Here is a 12,927-nt window from a genome sequence, read left to right as displayed (position 1 = left end):
GGACCAGTCCGTGCAAAAGCTCACAGGCTGGCATGGACATGGCACATCTGGAGGATGGCACATATCTAGCTCGTAGGTGCCAGAGTCTTCGTGGAAGGTGAAGGAAGAAACAAGGGCAGAAGTGGAGCTTGGGACCTGCTTGTGGGGAGCCTTGAGCACTGTGCTAAAAGATGAGGCTCTTATCTGACAAGCACTGGGGAGCCTTGAATGTTTCTAAGCATAAGAATAAAAACTGGCAGCAGTGCTTAGGACAGACAAGAGGGGCAAGGAGGCATATCAGAGAGTATTGCTATAGTTGGTGAGGATGATAAGGATTAGGACAGGGTGCTGTGCTAAAGGACAGGACGGCGCATGGCTTGAGAGATGTTGTGGGGGTGGAACCGCAAGGAGCCAAGCCTGTTCGGCATCCCAAATCCTTCCAGCACTACCCACATGGCCCCTATTCCCCCGCTCCCCAGCACATCCTTCTTCCCTCCTTGGCTGTTAAACCCTAAGGCAAGGAGATTCCAAATGCTGACTACATCTTCCTTGGCCCATCTCAGCTTTTGGCAAATAAATTGGTGCCATTCCCCAGAAAGCTTTTCTTGAACTTCATAAAGTTAGCAAAGAGGAGAAGTGTTAACAGTATGATCTGTTGAGTACCAAATTCTAATCCCAGCCCTAACACTAACCCAGCTTTTTCACTCCCTGAAGTCCTGCCAAAATCAAAAGAGAAGGTCTGTGCCAGACACAAGTAATTTCAGCTGAACAAGCACTCCGAGGGTCACAGAGTGCTGTTATGCTCGAAAAATGTTCTGCTGCTTCAGAACTGGCTTTGGGCTGCTGGTGGTGGCGCGTGTGAATGACACAGTCAGAGGAGCATGGAAAGTATTTTTCTTTGGTAAACAAATATTTCAGTGTTGATGCTGAATTAAATCAGAAGCTCCAAGAATACAGGTGTCATTCATTTATTAAAAGAATGGAAGAAGAGAGAAGGCATAATTCTGGACTGGCCCCTTCTAATGAGAATCAAAACTGATTCATCCCCAGCAGCTAGAGAAAAACCAAGGTTTGGGGGAGACAGGCAACACACATTCTTCAATGTCTGTTATGCATCTAATTCTTTTAAAACACTACTGTTGGCGGGGCGCAGTGGCTTAAGCCTGTAATCCCAGCACTTGGGAGGCTGAGGCAGGCGGATCTCTTGAGGCCAGGAGTTTGAGACCAGCCTGGCCAACATGGTGAAGCCTCATGTCTACTAAAAATACAAAAATTAGTCAGGCATGGTGGCTCCTATCTGTAATCCCAGCTACTCAGGAGGCTGAGGCAAGGGAATCACTTGAACCCAGGAGGCAGAGGCTGCAGTGAGCCAAGATCATACCATTGCACTCCAGTCTGGGCAACAGAGTGAGACTCTGTCTCAAAAAAAAAAAAAAAAAAAAATTCATTGAATTCCCAAAATTTTTCTATAAAGCAGCTGGTATTATGCCCATTTCCCAGATGATGAAGCTGAGGTATAGAAAGATAGTCCTATGCCCAGTGGAATGTGTAAGCAAACTTTGCTGTAGTGAAGTTCAGACTGTATAACAACATTCTTATTTTGAGAAGCCAGAGGAAAAAAATGATGTTGATTCCTGTACATTTGTATGGGACTGCAGTTTTCCAAGCACACTCACATGCATTACTTTCACATCATACTCAGAATGGCTGTGTGAGGAGAATAGCAATATTCCCATTGCAGAGATAGAAGAATTGAGAGTCAGGGAGAAGAAGGGATTTGGCAGCCAGAAACAAAATTTGAACATCGAACTGAGTCCAGACCCAGTTCCTTTTCCATAGAAGAAGGCTCTGTTTTTATATGTAAACAAAGCCTTCTACAGCGTTTGATAAGAAAGAGAAGGGCATTCTCAGGGGAGAGGGGACCAGGAAAAAAAAGGTCTTTGGGGAGAACTTAGGGTGTATGGTAGAGTCTGAGGTCCACACGGCCAGGTTACACTGGCACACAATGGTGTCATTGTCACATGCCAGCCTGGGAGCCATACCACCTGGATTTGAACCCAGATTCTGCCTTTTAGCACTCATGCCTCAGTTTCCCCTTCTGTCAGTAGTGCTAATCATAGCACCTGTACCTCCTTCATAGAGAAAGTTGTAAAGAGTTAACATTAAGAAAAGTACTTAGAAGAGGGCCTGTTATTTAAGATAAATAAGCTTAATGAAGGTGTGCTATTATTACTATCATAGTTACTACTACCTCTTCTGCTAGAGGGTCCTGAGAATGGGGCTGGGTTGACAAGAAAGGCCTTAGAATCTCAGGTTACAAAGTTTGAACCCAAAGGAACAAAAATAAGAGAAGGCCAATTTTAGTTGAAATAGGATAAAAGTGTTTAGGACAATGAAACCAGTAGGAGTGTGTAGGCCACCCCCCAACACGTCTCCTCATCTGGATTACGGTCCCAGCTAAGGGCTTCCTGAATCATCACACTCACCCCAAGACACTGTAGTTGCCTGTCAATTACCTGCCTCCCCAGCTGGACCATGTCTGTGTTACGGGTGCATCTAGTGTCTAGCGCAGTGTCTGGCACTAAGTGCTCCACAGATGCTCTTCTGATGAATGAAGGAATAGATGAATGGAGTAGAATGATAGAGGCAGGAAGAGTCTATAGGGAGCCCAGCCCAGGGGAAGGCTCTGGGCTAGGATGAAGGTAGAGGGAGTGAAAGAAAAGTAAGAAATGCAAGAGGCATTTGGAAAAAAGGACAAATGGGAATTTGTGAGTGACAGACTATGGGAATTAATGGGAAAGGAAGAGTCGTTGACTGCGAGCCTGGGCTCCTGGATGCTGGCAGTGGCCCTGTTAAAGATGAGAAGAAAGAAAGAAGTTGGTTTGAGGGAGATTTGCCCTTGACTTTACCCTTGTTGAGCTTTATAGAAGTTACTGGTGGTAGCTCACGTCTGTAATCCCAGCACTTTGGGAGGCCGAGGTGGGTGGTCACTTGAGGTCAGGAGTTCAAGATCATCCTGACCAACATGGTGAAATCCTGTCTCTACTGAAAATACAAAAATTAGCCAGCTGTGGTGATGGGCGCCTATAATCCCAGCTACTTGGGAGGCTGAGACAGGAGAATCGCTTGAACCCCGGAGGCAGAGGTTGCAGTGAGCTGAGATCACGCCATTGCACTCCAGCCTAGTCAACAGAGTGAGACTCTGTCTCAAAAAAAAAAAAAAAAAAAAGTAGTGGGGGTAAATGGGGTAACACAGGGCAGCGCTGGGTGAGAGGTGTTGGCTAGAGATGGAGAGTTGAGGAGAACCGATTTGGTAACCTCAAGGAATACCTCTTTTTCTGGAAAAAGGATAAGTACCAAGGTAGTGGTGGGGCTGACCAGTCAGAACCATGGAGGAGCCCTAGGGCAGACAGGCTGAAATAAAACACAAGCAAGAGGAGGGAATATTCACCAGGTGTCTTAAAAGAAAAAGGGCAGCTCTTAGCTCTTAGGACCACTTGCTCCCCTTCTCCTTTCTTAGTCAATCTAACCTTTGCCCAAGACTTGCCAATGGAAGAATTGAAACAGAAAGGAAGGCCATTTTATATCAGAAAGCCGATTTAGCTTAAAGTGAAGCATAAGAAGAAGAGTAAGCCATTTCAGTTTTTGTTGCTGTTGTTGTTGTTGTTTAGTTTTCTGGAACCATTTTATTATAATCATGGGTATCATGAACCCATAACTTCTCCTTTCTGAGTTTCTACAGGAAAGCTACCACTGCTGGGTTCTCAGGAGGAAGAAAGCACAGGACCATTTCTGCACTTTTCTGCTTCCTGCTGGTAGGTAGGAAATCAGGGGAAAGAAAACTAATGCTCATTCACACTATGGTACAATGGAAAGAAAATTGGCCTTGGAGTTGAATAATCTTAGGTATGCTCTGCAAGGAATGGGCTGACTCCGCACCTTTCTGGGCTGGTTCCCTCAAACACTGCTGATAATGATTCTGACCTCAGGAGATGGTTATGATGACTGGATAAAGGGGTTATGTACTTTGCACAATGCAGATGCTCCAGGCACACCAGCTCCTGGTAATTCTTGCTGTTTCTCACAGGAACCTCACAGGCCTCTGCTATCTGCAAGCTTCAGAGGAGCCACAGAAGACAGGCAAGCTAGGAGCTCATCCCCAAGGGAGCTTTAGACTCACGGTTTCAAAGAATTTTCACTTTATTACACATTTGTTCAGGCTTCAGTCTGATTTGACTAAAATGTAAAGACAGGGCCGGGCACAGTGGCTCATGCCTGTAATCCCAACACTTTGGGAGGCCAAGGCGGGCAGATCACTTGAGTCCAGGAGTTCGAGACCAGCCTGGCCAACATGGCAAAACCCTGTCTCTACTGAAAGTACAAAAATTAACAGGTGTAGTGGCACATGCCTGTAATCCCAGCTACTCAGGAGGCTGAGGGAAGAGAATTGCTTGAACCTGGGAGGCGAGGTTGCAGTGAGCTCAGATTGTGCCATTGCACTCTGTTGCCTGAGCAACAGAGCGAGACTCTGTCCCAAAAAAATAAAATAAAATAACATGTAAAGACAACCTCACATATTTGGGGTGGCCAGGGTAGCCCGGCTTCCTAAGCTAATCACAATGTACGGGTTCAAGTTTAACCTCATCTCCAAACAAAACGTCTATTTCTTGCCAAAAGAAGGCTCAGAAAGACTAAACTGTCTACCTCATCAGTGGTGTACTCATTTGGAAGGGATCCAAGCGTGTTGGAGTCTGGGCCAGCCAAAAGCACCCCAGCCACTTTTGGAGAGAGCAGGCGGAAGTGAGGGCTCTGATTTTCATGTTAAATCCTCATTTGGCCTCGGAAATGTTAAAAATAAACTTTCACCTGCATCTGATTTTCCTCTTTGTTATTGCAGCCATTGTCTGTTTGAACAAAGAGGTAGCAAGAGCCTCTTTGAGCAGTTCATAGAGTTCAAGCCAGAGCCCAAATTGGAGGGACACAGATGTTAATGAACAAGAGGACCAGCAAGAGTGCCACTGGGAATTAAAATCTCCCCTAGGATTTTCAGGTCCCTGATGGCAGGCAGGGGAACTACAGGCCCCATTTTTCTCTGCCAGCAGCCCCCACCTGGCTTTCAGAAGGACTTGGGAGCTGCATGTGGATTTCCCCCTAAGCAACTTGATATTAAATTGAAATCTTGATGATTCAGCCCCCCATTACCCCAACTCTTCTCTCCTGTCTGCTTGTATTTTGGAGGCTACATCAGATGTGGGTGGGGTGGGGTTTCCAATAGGATAAGAAAGTACAAACTAGGCACTACAGAATGTGTTGTTGAATTTAGAGGCAGTGTGTCATTGTAGAAAGATCCTGGGTTTAACAGCTAGATAAATCTGGGTGCAAATTCATTACTTTTCAGCTGTGTGACCTTGGGCAAGTCACTCGACTCTCTGGGCCTCAGTTTATTTCTCCATAAAATGAGCATAAAAATACTGTACTGATTAAGGTGGTGATAGCTGCTATAATAAACGCACACCCTCAAAAATGTCAATTGCCTCTAATATTATGGAAGTTTATTTTCGTGTTCACACAAAGTTGAAAACGGGTGTTCCTAATCTGTGAGCCGCTCTCCTCTAAGAGGGAATTTAGGTGGCTGGGCTCCACCAAAGTCATCAGCGTGGACATCAGTCCAAAGGTGAGGGGAAGATGATGGAGGACTGTGGCAAGTGGAAGAGATTTATGCCAGGTCTAGAAGTGTCACACACCATTTCACTCACAATGCTGGTGTCCAGAACAGTCCTACAGCTGTAATTAATTGCAAAAAACACTGAGAAATTAGGTCCAGCTGTGTACCAAAGAAGACAAGGAAACAAGATGGGTAAACATCTAGCTAGTCTTTGCCACATACACCAACTTTTCAGGGAGATACTAGGCTTAAATAAAACAGTGACTATGAGGCCAGGCGCCGTGGCTCATGCCTGTAATCCCAGCACTTTGGGAGGCTGACATGAGAGGATCCCTTGAGCCCAGGAGTTCGAGACCAGCCTGGGAAACATGGTAAAACCCTGCCACTGCTAAAAAAATAATTAAAAAAATTAGCCGGGCATGGTGGTACACGCCTATAGTCCCAGCTACTCGGGAGGCTGAGGCAAGAGGATCACTTGAGTCTGGGAGGTCAAGACTGCAGTGAGCTGTGATCATGCCACTGCACTCTAGTGTGGATGACAAAGGAAGACCGTGTCTCCAAAATAAGTAAATAAATAAATAAAAATAAAATGATGACTATGAAACAGTACAGTTTTCAACAAATGTTGGTTACTTGCTTCTTTCTTTTCCCCATGGCCAAACATTTGCCAGAAGCAATGAGGGAATGCTTTATCTGTAATAACACAGATAGGAGTGAGGCCTGCTGACAAGCTCCTCAACCCCTTCACCCCACAGCCATCACCCACTACTTCTCTATAAAATGGGCATAAAAATACTGTACTGATTAAGGTGATGATAGCTGCTATAATAACACCCAATAGTTCCCCACTGCCAAAGAGGGGGACCCTGACATTCTGTGGGTACTCCTTCCCCTCGTGATCAGGCCAGTCACTCACAACACCTACAGCCTCACCGAGTCCCAGCCCTTCCACAAAATCAGAGGGTTCAGGAATTAATCCTAAAGTCAGAAAACCACCATTTAGTAATAATTGACACAAGTTACATCTGGGGTTTTTTTTTTTTTTGGTTTTTTTTGTTTGTATTTTTGTGACACAGTCTCGCTCTGTCGCCCAGGCTGGAGTACAGTAATGCGATCTCTGCTCACTGCAACCTCCGCCTCCCAGGTTCAAGCGATTCTCCTGCCTCAGCCTTCCACGTAGCTGGGATTACAGGCATCCGCCACCACGCCTGGCTAATTTTTGTATTTTTAACAGAGACGGGGTTTCACCATGACGGCCAGGCTGGTTTGGAACTCCTGATCTCAAGTGATCCGCCCGCCTCGGCCTCCCAAAGTGTGGAGATTACAGGCGTAAGCCACTGCGCCCGGCCACAAGTTACATTTGACTGTCAATGTGTTTCTATTTAAATTTATTTGTATTGCCTTTAGGTGGGTCGCACGGTCTCCTGTTTGTACAGTCGCCACCATTCCCTTCTGTGCTACATCTGGCTTGTTTCCTTCATCTACCAGCCCGGCTCTTGGAAACCTTTGGGTTTGATCCCCCAAGACCTCCTGAGGGCTCTCTCGATTTCCACGCAGGGCTTCCACACTCAACCCCGTGACCTCTGTCTTGCCCCCCGTTAGCCACGCAGATCCACGGCTTTGCCGGTAGCCTGAGCACACCGTGGCTCTGCATTCTCTTTCTGCACATGCGCGAATGTTGAGCCCGCCTTCCGCCAAGCACTGCCTTGTCCTCACCCCAGTGTTAGTTTCGTTATTCTCTTGTGTATGCATCTGGGAGACAGGGTTAACAAGCAATATCCTATGGAAAGTTGTGGTTTCACAGCATATGGGTAGATGGGTTTCACCAACTTTTAGAGTTGATCTTTATACAGTGTTGCACATTAGCATTTATACATTGTTTCTAAGGAGAATATGTCCAAATTCCAAACAACTGAATTCTGAATGAATCTGATGACCCAATCCTTTTATAACTTGAGAACTCTGCCCTTTTGTGGTCTTGATGGGACTTCAGAGCTGCAAGCGTCCCTTGGTTGGGAGGGAGGATCGAAGTTCTAGTGTGTGGTGAAAAGCTCATGGACTTTGGAGACATACAGACTGAGATTTAAATCCTGACTCCTAATAACTGTGTGACTTTGAGCAAGTTATCTAAACTCTGTGAAGTATGTTTCTTTATCTGTAAAATGAGAAGATAATCTTTCTTAGCGTGTTGATATAAGATTCAATGAAAGTGTATACCTTCAGCTCTTAGAGTAGCTAGGACATAGTAAACACTCATGAATAATTATTATATTTGGTATAAGGAAGACAGGACAATCGATAAATAATATTTGTTAATTTTTTTTATGAAGTATTTATTGATCATTCTTGGGTGTTTCTCGGAGAGGGGGATGTGGCAGGGTCATAGGATAATAGTGGAGAGAAGGTCAGCAGATAAACACATGAACAAAGGTCTCTGGTTTTCCTAGGCAGAGGTCCCTGCGGCCTTCTGCAGTGTTTGTGTCCCTGGGTACTTGAGATTAGGGAGTGGTGATGACTCTTAAAGAGCATGCTGCCTTCAAGCATCTGTTTAACAAAGCACATCTTGCACCGCCCTTAATCCATTTAACCCTGAGTTGACAGAGCACATGTTTCAGAGAGCGCGGGGCTGGGGGAAAGGCCATAGATCAACAGCATCCCAAGGCAGAAGAATTTCTCCTAGTCAGAACAAAATGGAGTCTCCTATGCCCACCTCTTTCTACACAGACACAGCAACAATCTGATCTCTCCTTCCTTTCCCCACACTTCCCCCCCTCTTCTTTTCAACAAAACCGCCATCGTCCTCATGGCCCGCTCCCGATGGTCGCTGTCTCTTCGGAGCTGTTGGGTACACCTCCCAGACAGGGCGGCCGGGCAGAGGCGCTCCTCATATCCCAGACGAAGGGTGGCCGGGTAGAGCTGCTCCTCACCTCCCAGACGGGGCGGCCAGGTAGAGGCACTCCTCACTTCCCAGACGGGGCGGCCGGGCAGAGGCGCTCCTCACTTCCCAGACGGGGCAGCCGGGCAGAGGCGCTCCGCACTTCCTCCCAGACGGGGTGGCAGCCAGGCAGAGGCGCTCCTCATCTCCCAGACAGGGCGGCCGGGCAGAGGCGCTCCTCACTTCCCAGACGGGGCTGCCGGGCAGAGGCGCTCCTCACCTCCCAGACGGGGCTGCCGGGCAGAGGCGCTCCTCACCTCCCAGACGGGGCTGCCGGGCAGAGGCGCTCCTCACCTCCCAGACGGGGCGGCCGGACAGAGGCGCTCCTCACCTCCCAGACGATGGGCGGCCGGGCAGAGGTGCTCCTCACATCCCAGACGATGGGCGGCCGGGCAGAGGCGCTCCTCACCTCCCAGACAGGGCGGCCGGGCAGAGGCGCTCCTCACCTCCCAGACGGGGCGGCCGGACAGAGGCGCTCCTCACCTCCCAGACGATGGGCGGCCGGGCAGAGGTGCTCCTCACATCCCAGACGATGGGCGGCCGGGCAGAGGTGCTCCTCACATCCCAGACGATGGGCGGCCGGGCAGAGGCGCTCCTCACCTCCCAGACAGGGCGGCCGGGCAGAGGCGCTCCTCACCTCCCAGACGGGGCGGCCGGACAGAGGCGCTCCTCACCTCCCAGACGATGGGCGGCCGGGCAGAGGTGCTCCTCACATCCCAGACGATGGGCGGCCGGGCAGAGGTGCTCCTCACATCCCAGACAGGGCGGCCGGGCAGAGGCGCTCCTCACCTCCCAGACGGGGCGGCCGGACAGAGGCGCTCCTCACCTCCCAGACGATGGGCGGCCGGGCAGAGGCGCTCCTCACTTCCCAGACGATGGGCGGCCGGGCAGAGGTGCTCCTCACCTCCCAGACGGGGTGGCCGGGCAGAGGCGCTCCTCACATCCCAGACGGGGCGGCCGGGCAGAGGCGCTCCTCACATCCCAGACGGGGCGGCCGGGCAGAGGTGCTCCTCACTTCCTCCCAGACGGGGTGGCGGCCGGGCAGAGGTGCTCCTCACTTCTCGGACGGAGCGGCCGGGCAGAGGCGCTCCTCACTTCCTCCCAGACGGGGTGGCAGCCAGGCAGAGGTGCTCCTCACCTCCCAGACGGGGCGGCCGGGCAGAGGTGCTCCTCACTTCCCAGACGGGGCGGCCAGGCAGAGGGGCTCCTCACATCCCAAAGTGCTGTGATTACAGGCATGAGCCACTGCACCTGGCCAAAAGTAACAATTTTTATTATGGAAAAGTAGGGGAAAGAAGAAACTTAAAATAAGGAAAATAGAAATCAACCAAAATTTTACTTCAATGAAAACATTTATTAACATTTTGGCATATTTTTCCTTCCAATATTTTACTATGTATATGTAGTTTACACAATTGGGATTAGGCTAGATATAATGCTAGATATAATCCAATATTTTTCACTTAAAACATAATTTTTCTCAGTAGAAAATTGTTACAAATGCTAGTTCTAAAGAATTTACAGTTTAAAGGAATTTTTGAACTTCAATAATTTAATTATCCATTTCTTAAATGCTGAACATTTTGCTTACTTCTATATTTTTTACTCTCATGAAAAAATAATTTCACATAAAATCCTCAAAATTATATTTTTATCTATATTTGTGTTTATTTACTTAAGATGGTTTCTTAGGAGTTTTGCCAAATAAAGGGTGTGCACATTTTTAATCCTCTTGCAACACTCAGCCGGGCAGCCCATCAGAAATGCTATAGCAGCCAAGGTGCAGTGGCTCACGTCTGTAATCCCAGCACTTTGGGAGGCTGAGGCAGGCGGATCACGAAGTCAGGAGTTCGAGACCAGCCTGGCCACCATGGTGAAACCCCGTCTCTACTAAAAATACAAAAATTAGCCAGGCGTGGTGGTGGGGCACCTGTAATCCCAGCTACTCAGGAAGCTGAGGCAGGAGAATCACTTGAACCGGGAGGCAGAGGTTGCAGTGAGCCGGGATCACACCACTGCACTCCAGCCTGGGTGACAGAGCAAGACACCATCTCAAAAAAAAAAGAAAAAGAAAAAGAAAAGAAAGAGCGAGAGAGAGAAAGAGAAGAAAGAAAGAGAGAGAGAGAGAAAGAGAAGAAACAAAGAAAGAGAGGGAGGGAGGGAGGGAGGAAGGAAGGAAGGAAGGAAGGAAGGAAGGAAGGAAGGAAGGAACAAGGAAGGAAGGAGAAAGAAATGCTATAGCAACTTCTACTCGAAATGGTTTAAAATTCATGTTATTGCCTTCCTGCTCACTCCCATGAGGAGTCCAAGTCAGGACTACGTTGCCAGAGTGTTCTGCTCTGTTACTTGGGAGAATGGACAGTGCTTGAGGGCCGTTCAACACGCACTTCGTAACAGTGCCCCAGTTTCCTTTTAGTGAATTGTCTCTGCCCCTTGTGTAGTCTTGATGGGATTTCAGAGTTGCAAAGGTCCCTTGGGTCGTGGGGAGGATGACAAGCAGTGTGGCCAGCGGAGAAGCCAGCAGCAGGAGCACCAGCATCCAGCAAGGCTCGGCCCTGGCTGCCAGGCGGAGAAAGGGCAGGCCCTGTGCTCTGCACTCCTGGAGCAGGGTCTGAGACCCCTCTATGCAGAAGGCTCACCTTTAGCCTGAGGGCCTTCCTCTGCATGGGGCGAGCCAGTGCGGGATCCTTTGGATAATCCCTTGGTCCTCCCTTTCCTTCCCTTAATCTCAAATCCGGCACGGAGAAGCCACTTCACCTCAGAGAAGGTGACCAGCGCATGTCTGTCGAAATGGCCACGGAGGGTAACCGACAAGGCTTTAAGATGCGCCGTATAACTATCTCCTTTGGCTTTATTCTCCAAAAAAGCCCTGGGAAAAATCACCTGGGATGAGGCTGGAGCGATCCTTTCTTATTCTGGACTCATACTGCCATCTAGTGGTGGGAGAAGGGAGATGGGAAGGGACGGGACACCAGGCAGCGGGCGGTTAGAGCAAGATGATGAACCTGCAGTCCAGGAGGCCAAGGTCAGGCGACACCGGCAACCGCCCAGGGGGCACCTCAGAACTTTGGGAGGCATATGAAGGAGGCAAGGGGCGGAATTATGCTCAAGAATAATTATAGCTGTTTCTTGGCTCATGCCTGTAATCCCAACACTTTGGGAGGCCAAGGTGGGCAGATCACCTAAGGTCGGTAGTTCGAGACCAGTCTGACCAACATGGAGAAACCCCGTCCACTAAAAATACAAAATTAGCTGGGCGTGGCAGCGCGCGCCTGCAATCCCAGCTACTCGGGAGGCTGAGACAAGAGAGAATCGCTTGAACCCGGGAGGCGGAGGTTGCAGTGAGCCGAGATCGCGCCATTGCACTCCAGCCTGGGCAACAAGAGCCTCTGTCTCAAAAAAAAAAAAAAAAAAAAAGAAGAGAGAGAGAGAGAATAATTACAGCTGTTTCTTGAGCACTTACTACCTGGCAAAGACTATACAAAGTGCCTCTCCTGCTTTCAATCTTTCAGTCCTCCCAGCAGTCCCCAGTGAGGATGGGGAGACCAAGCCCAGAAATCAAGCAACTTGACCAAGTTCACACAACTTGTCAGTGGCAGAGGCAATCAAATCCAGGATTATCTGACTTTGTAGCTTGGATTTCTAGGGTCATTTCTGGAATCACGGAGAGAGATCTTCTGCATCCTTTCTATTCCATCGCCCACACCCCCAACCCTAATCTACTCCTGGACAACAGAGGGTGCTCTTGTTCCCTGAGATGCACGGCCCTATTTCCACCTTCTGTGCCTCTCTTGGGTCCCCAACTCTCTACCCTGAACAACTGCAAAGGGAACCCTTTCCCTCCTTTGGCCTGGAGACTGTTGGGCAGGAGTGGGAGAGGATAGTGGTGGAATCTTTTGTCCACTGTCAACAAATATTAAAATGTCTCAGACTAGTTGGAAGTCATTTTCCCTTCTTTGTTATGTGAGATTGAGGTCCCTAAAGTGCACAGTCTCATTTCAGATCAGCCACTGTAAAGTTTGGTTCTAAATCCTGGAAGGACTTCTCATGCTTTCCAGGAACAATTGTTGGAACTGATCCATGGCTATGCAGCCCTGGCCTGTCTCAGTCTTCTTTTTTCTTTTCTTTCTTCCTTTTTTTTTTTTTTTTTTTTTTTTAGAGATGAGGAAGTCCGGGCATCGTGGTTCATGCCTGTAATCCCAACACTTTGGGAGGCTGAGGCAGGCAGATAGCTTGAGGCCAGAAGTTTGAGACCATCACTTGAGGTCAGAAGTTTGAGACCAGACAGCTAGGCCCTGTCTCTACAAAAATACAAAAAGAATTAGCCGGGCATGGTACTATGTGCCTG

This window comes from Pongo pygmaeus, chromosome 2 (assembly GCF_028885625.2).
Source record: "Pongo pygmaeus isolate AG05252 chromosome 2, NHGRI_mPonPyg2-v2.0_pri, whole genome shotgun sequence".
Taxonomy (NCBI): Eukaryota; Metazoa; Chordata; class Mammalia; order Primates; family Hominidae; genus Pongo; species Pongo pygmaeus.
This window is presented reverse-complemented; position numbering follows the sequence as displayed.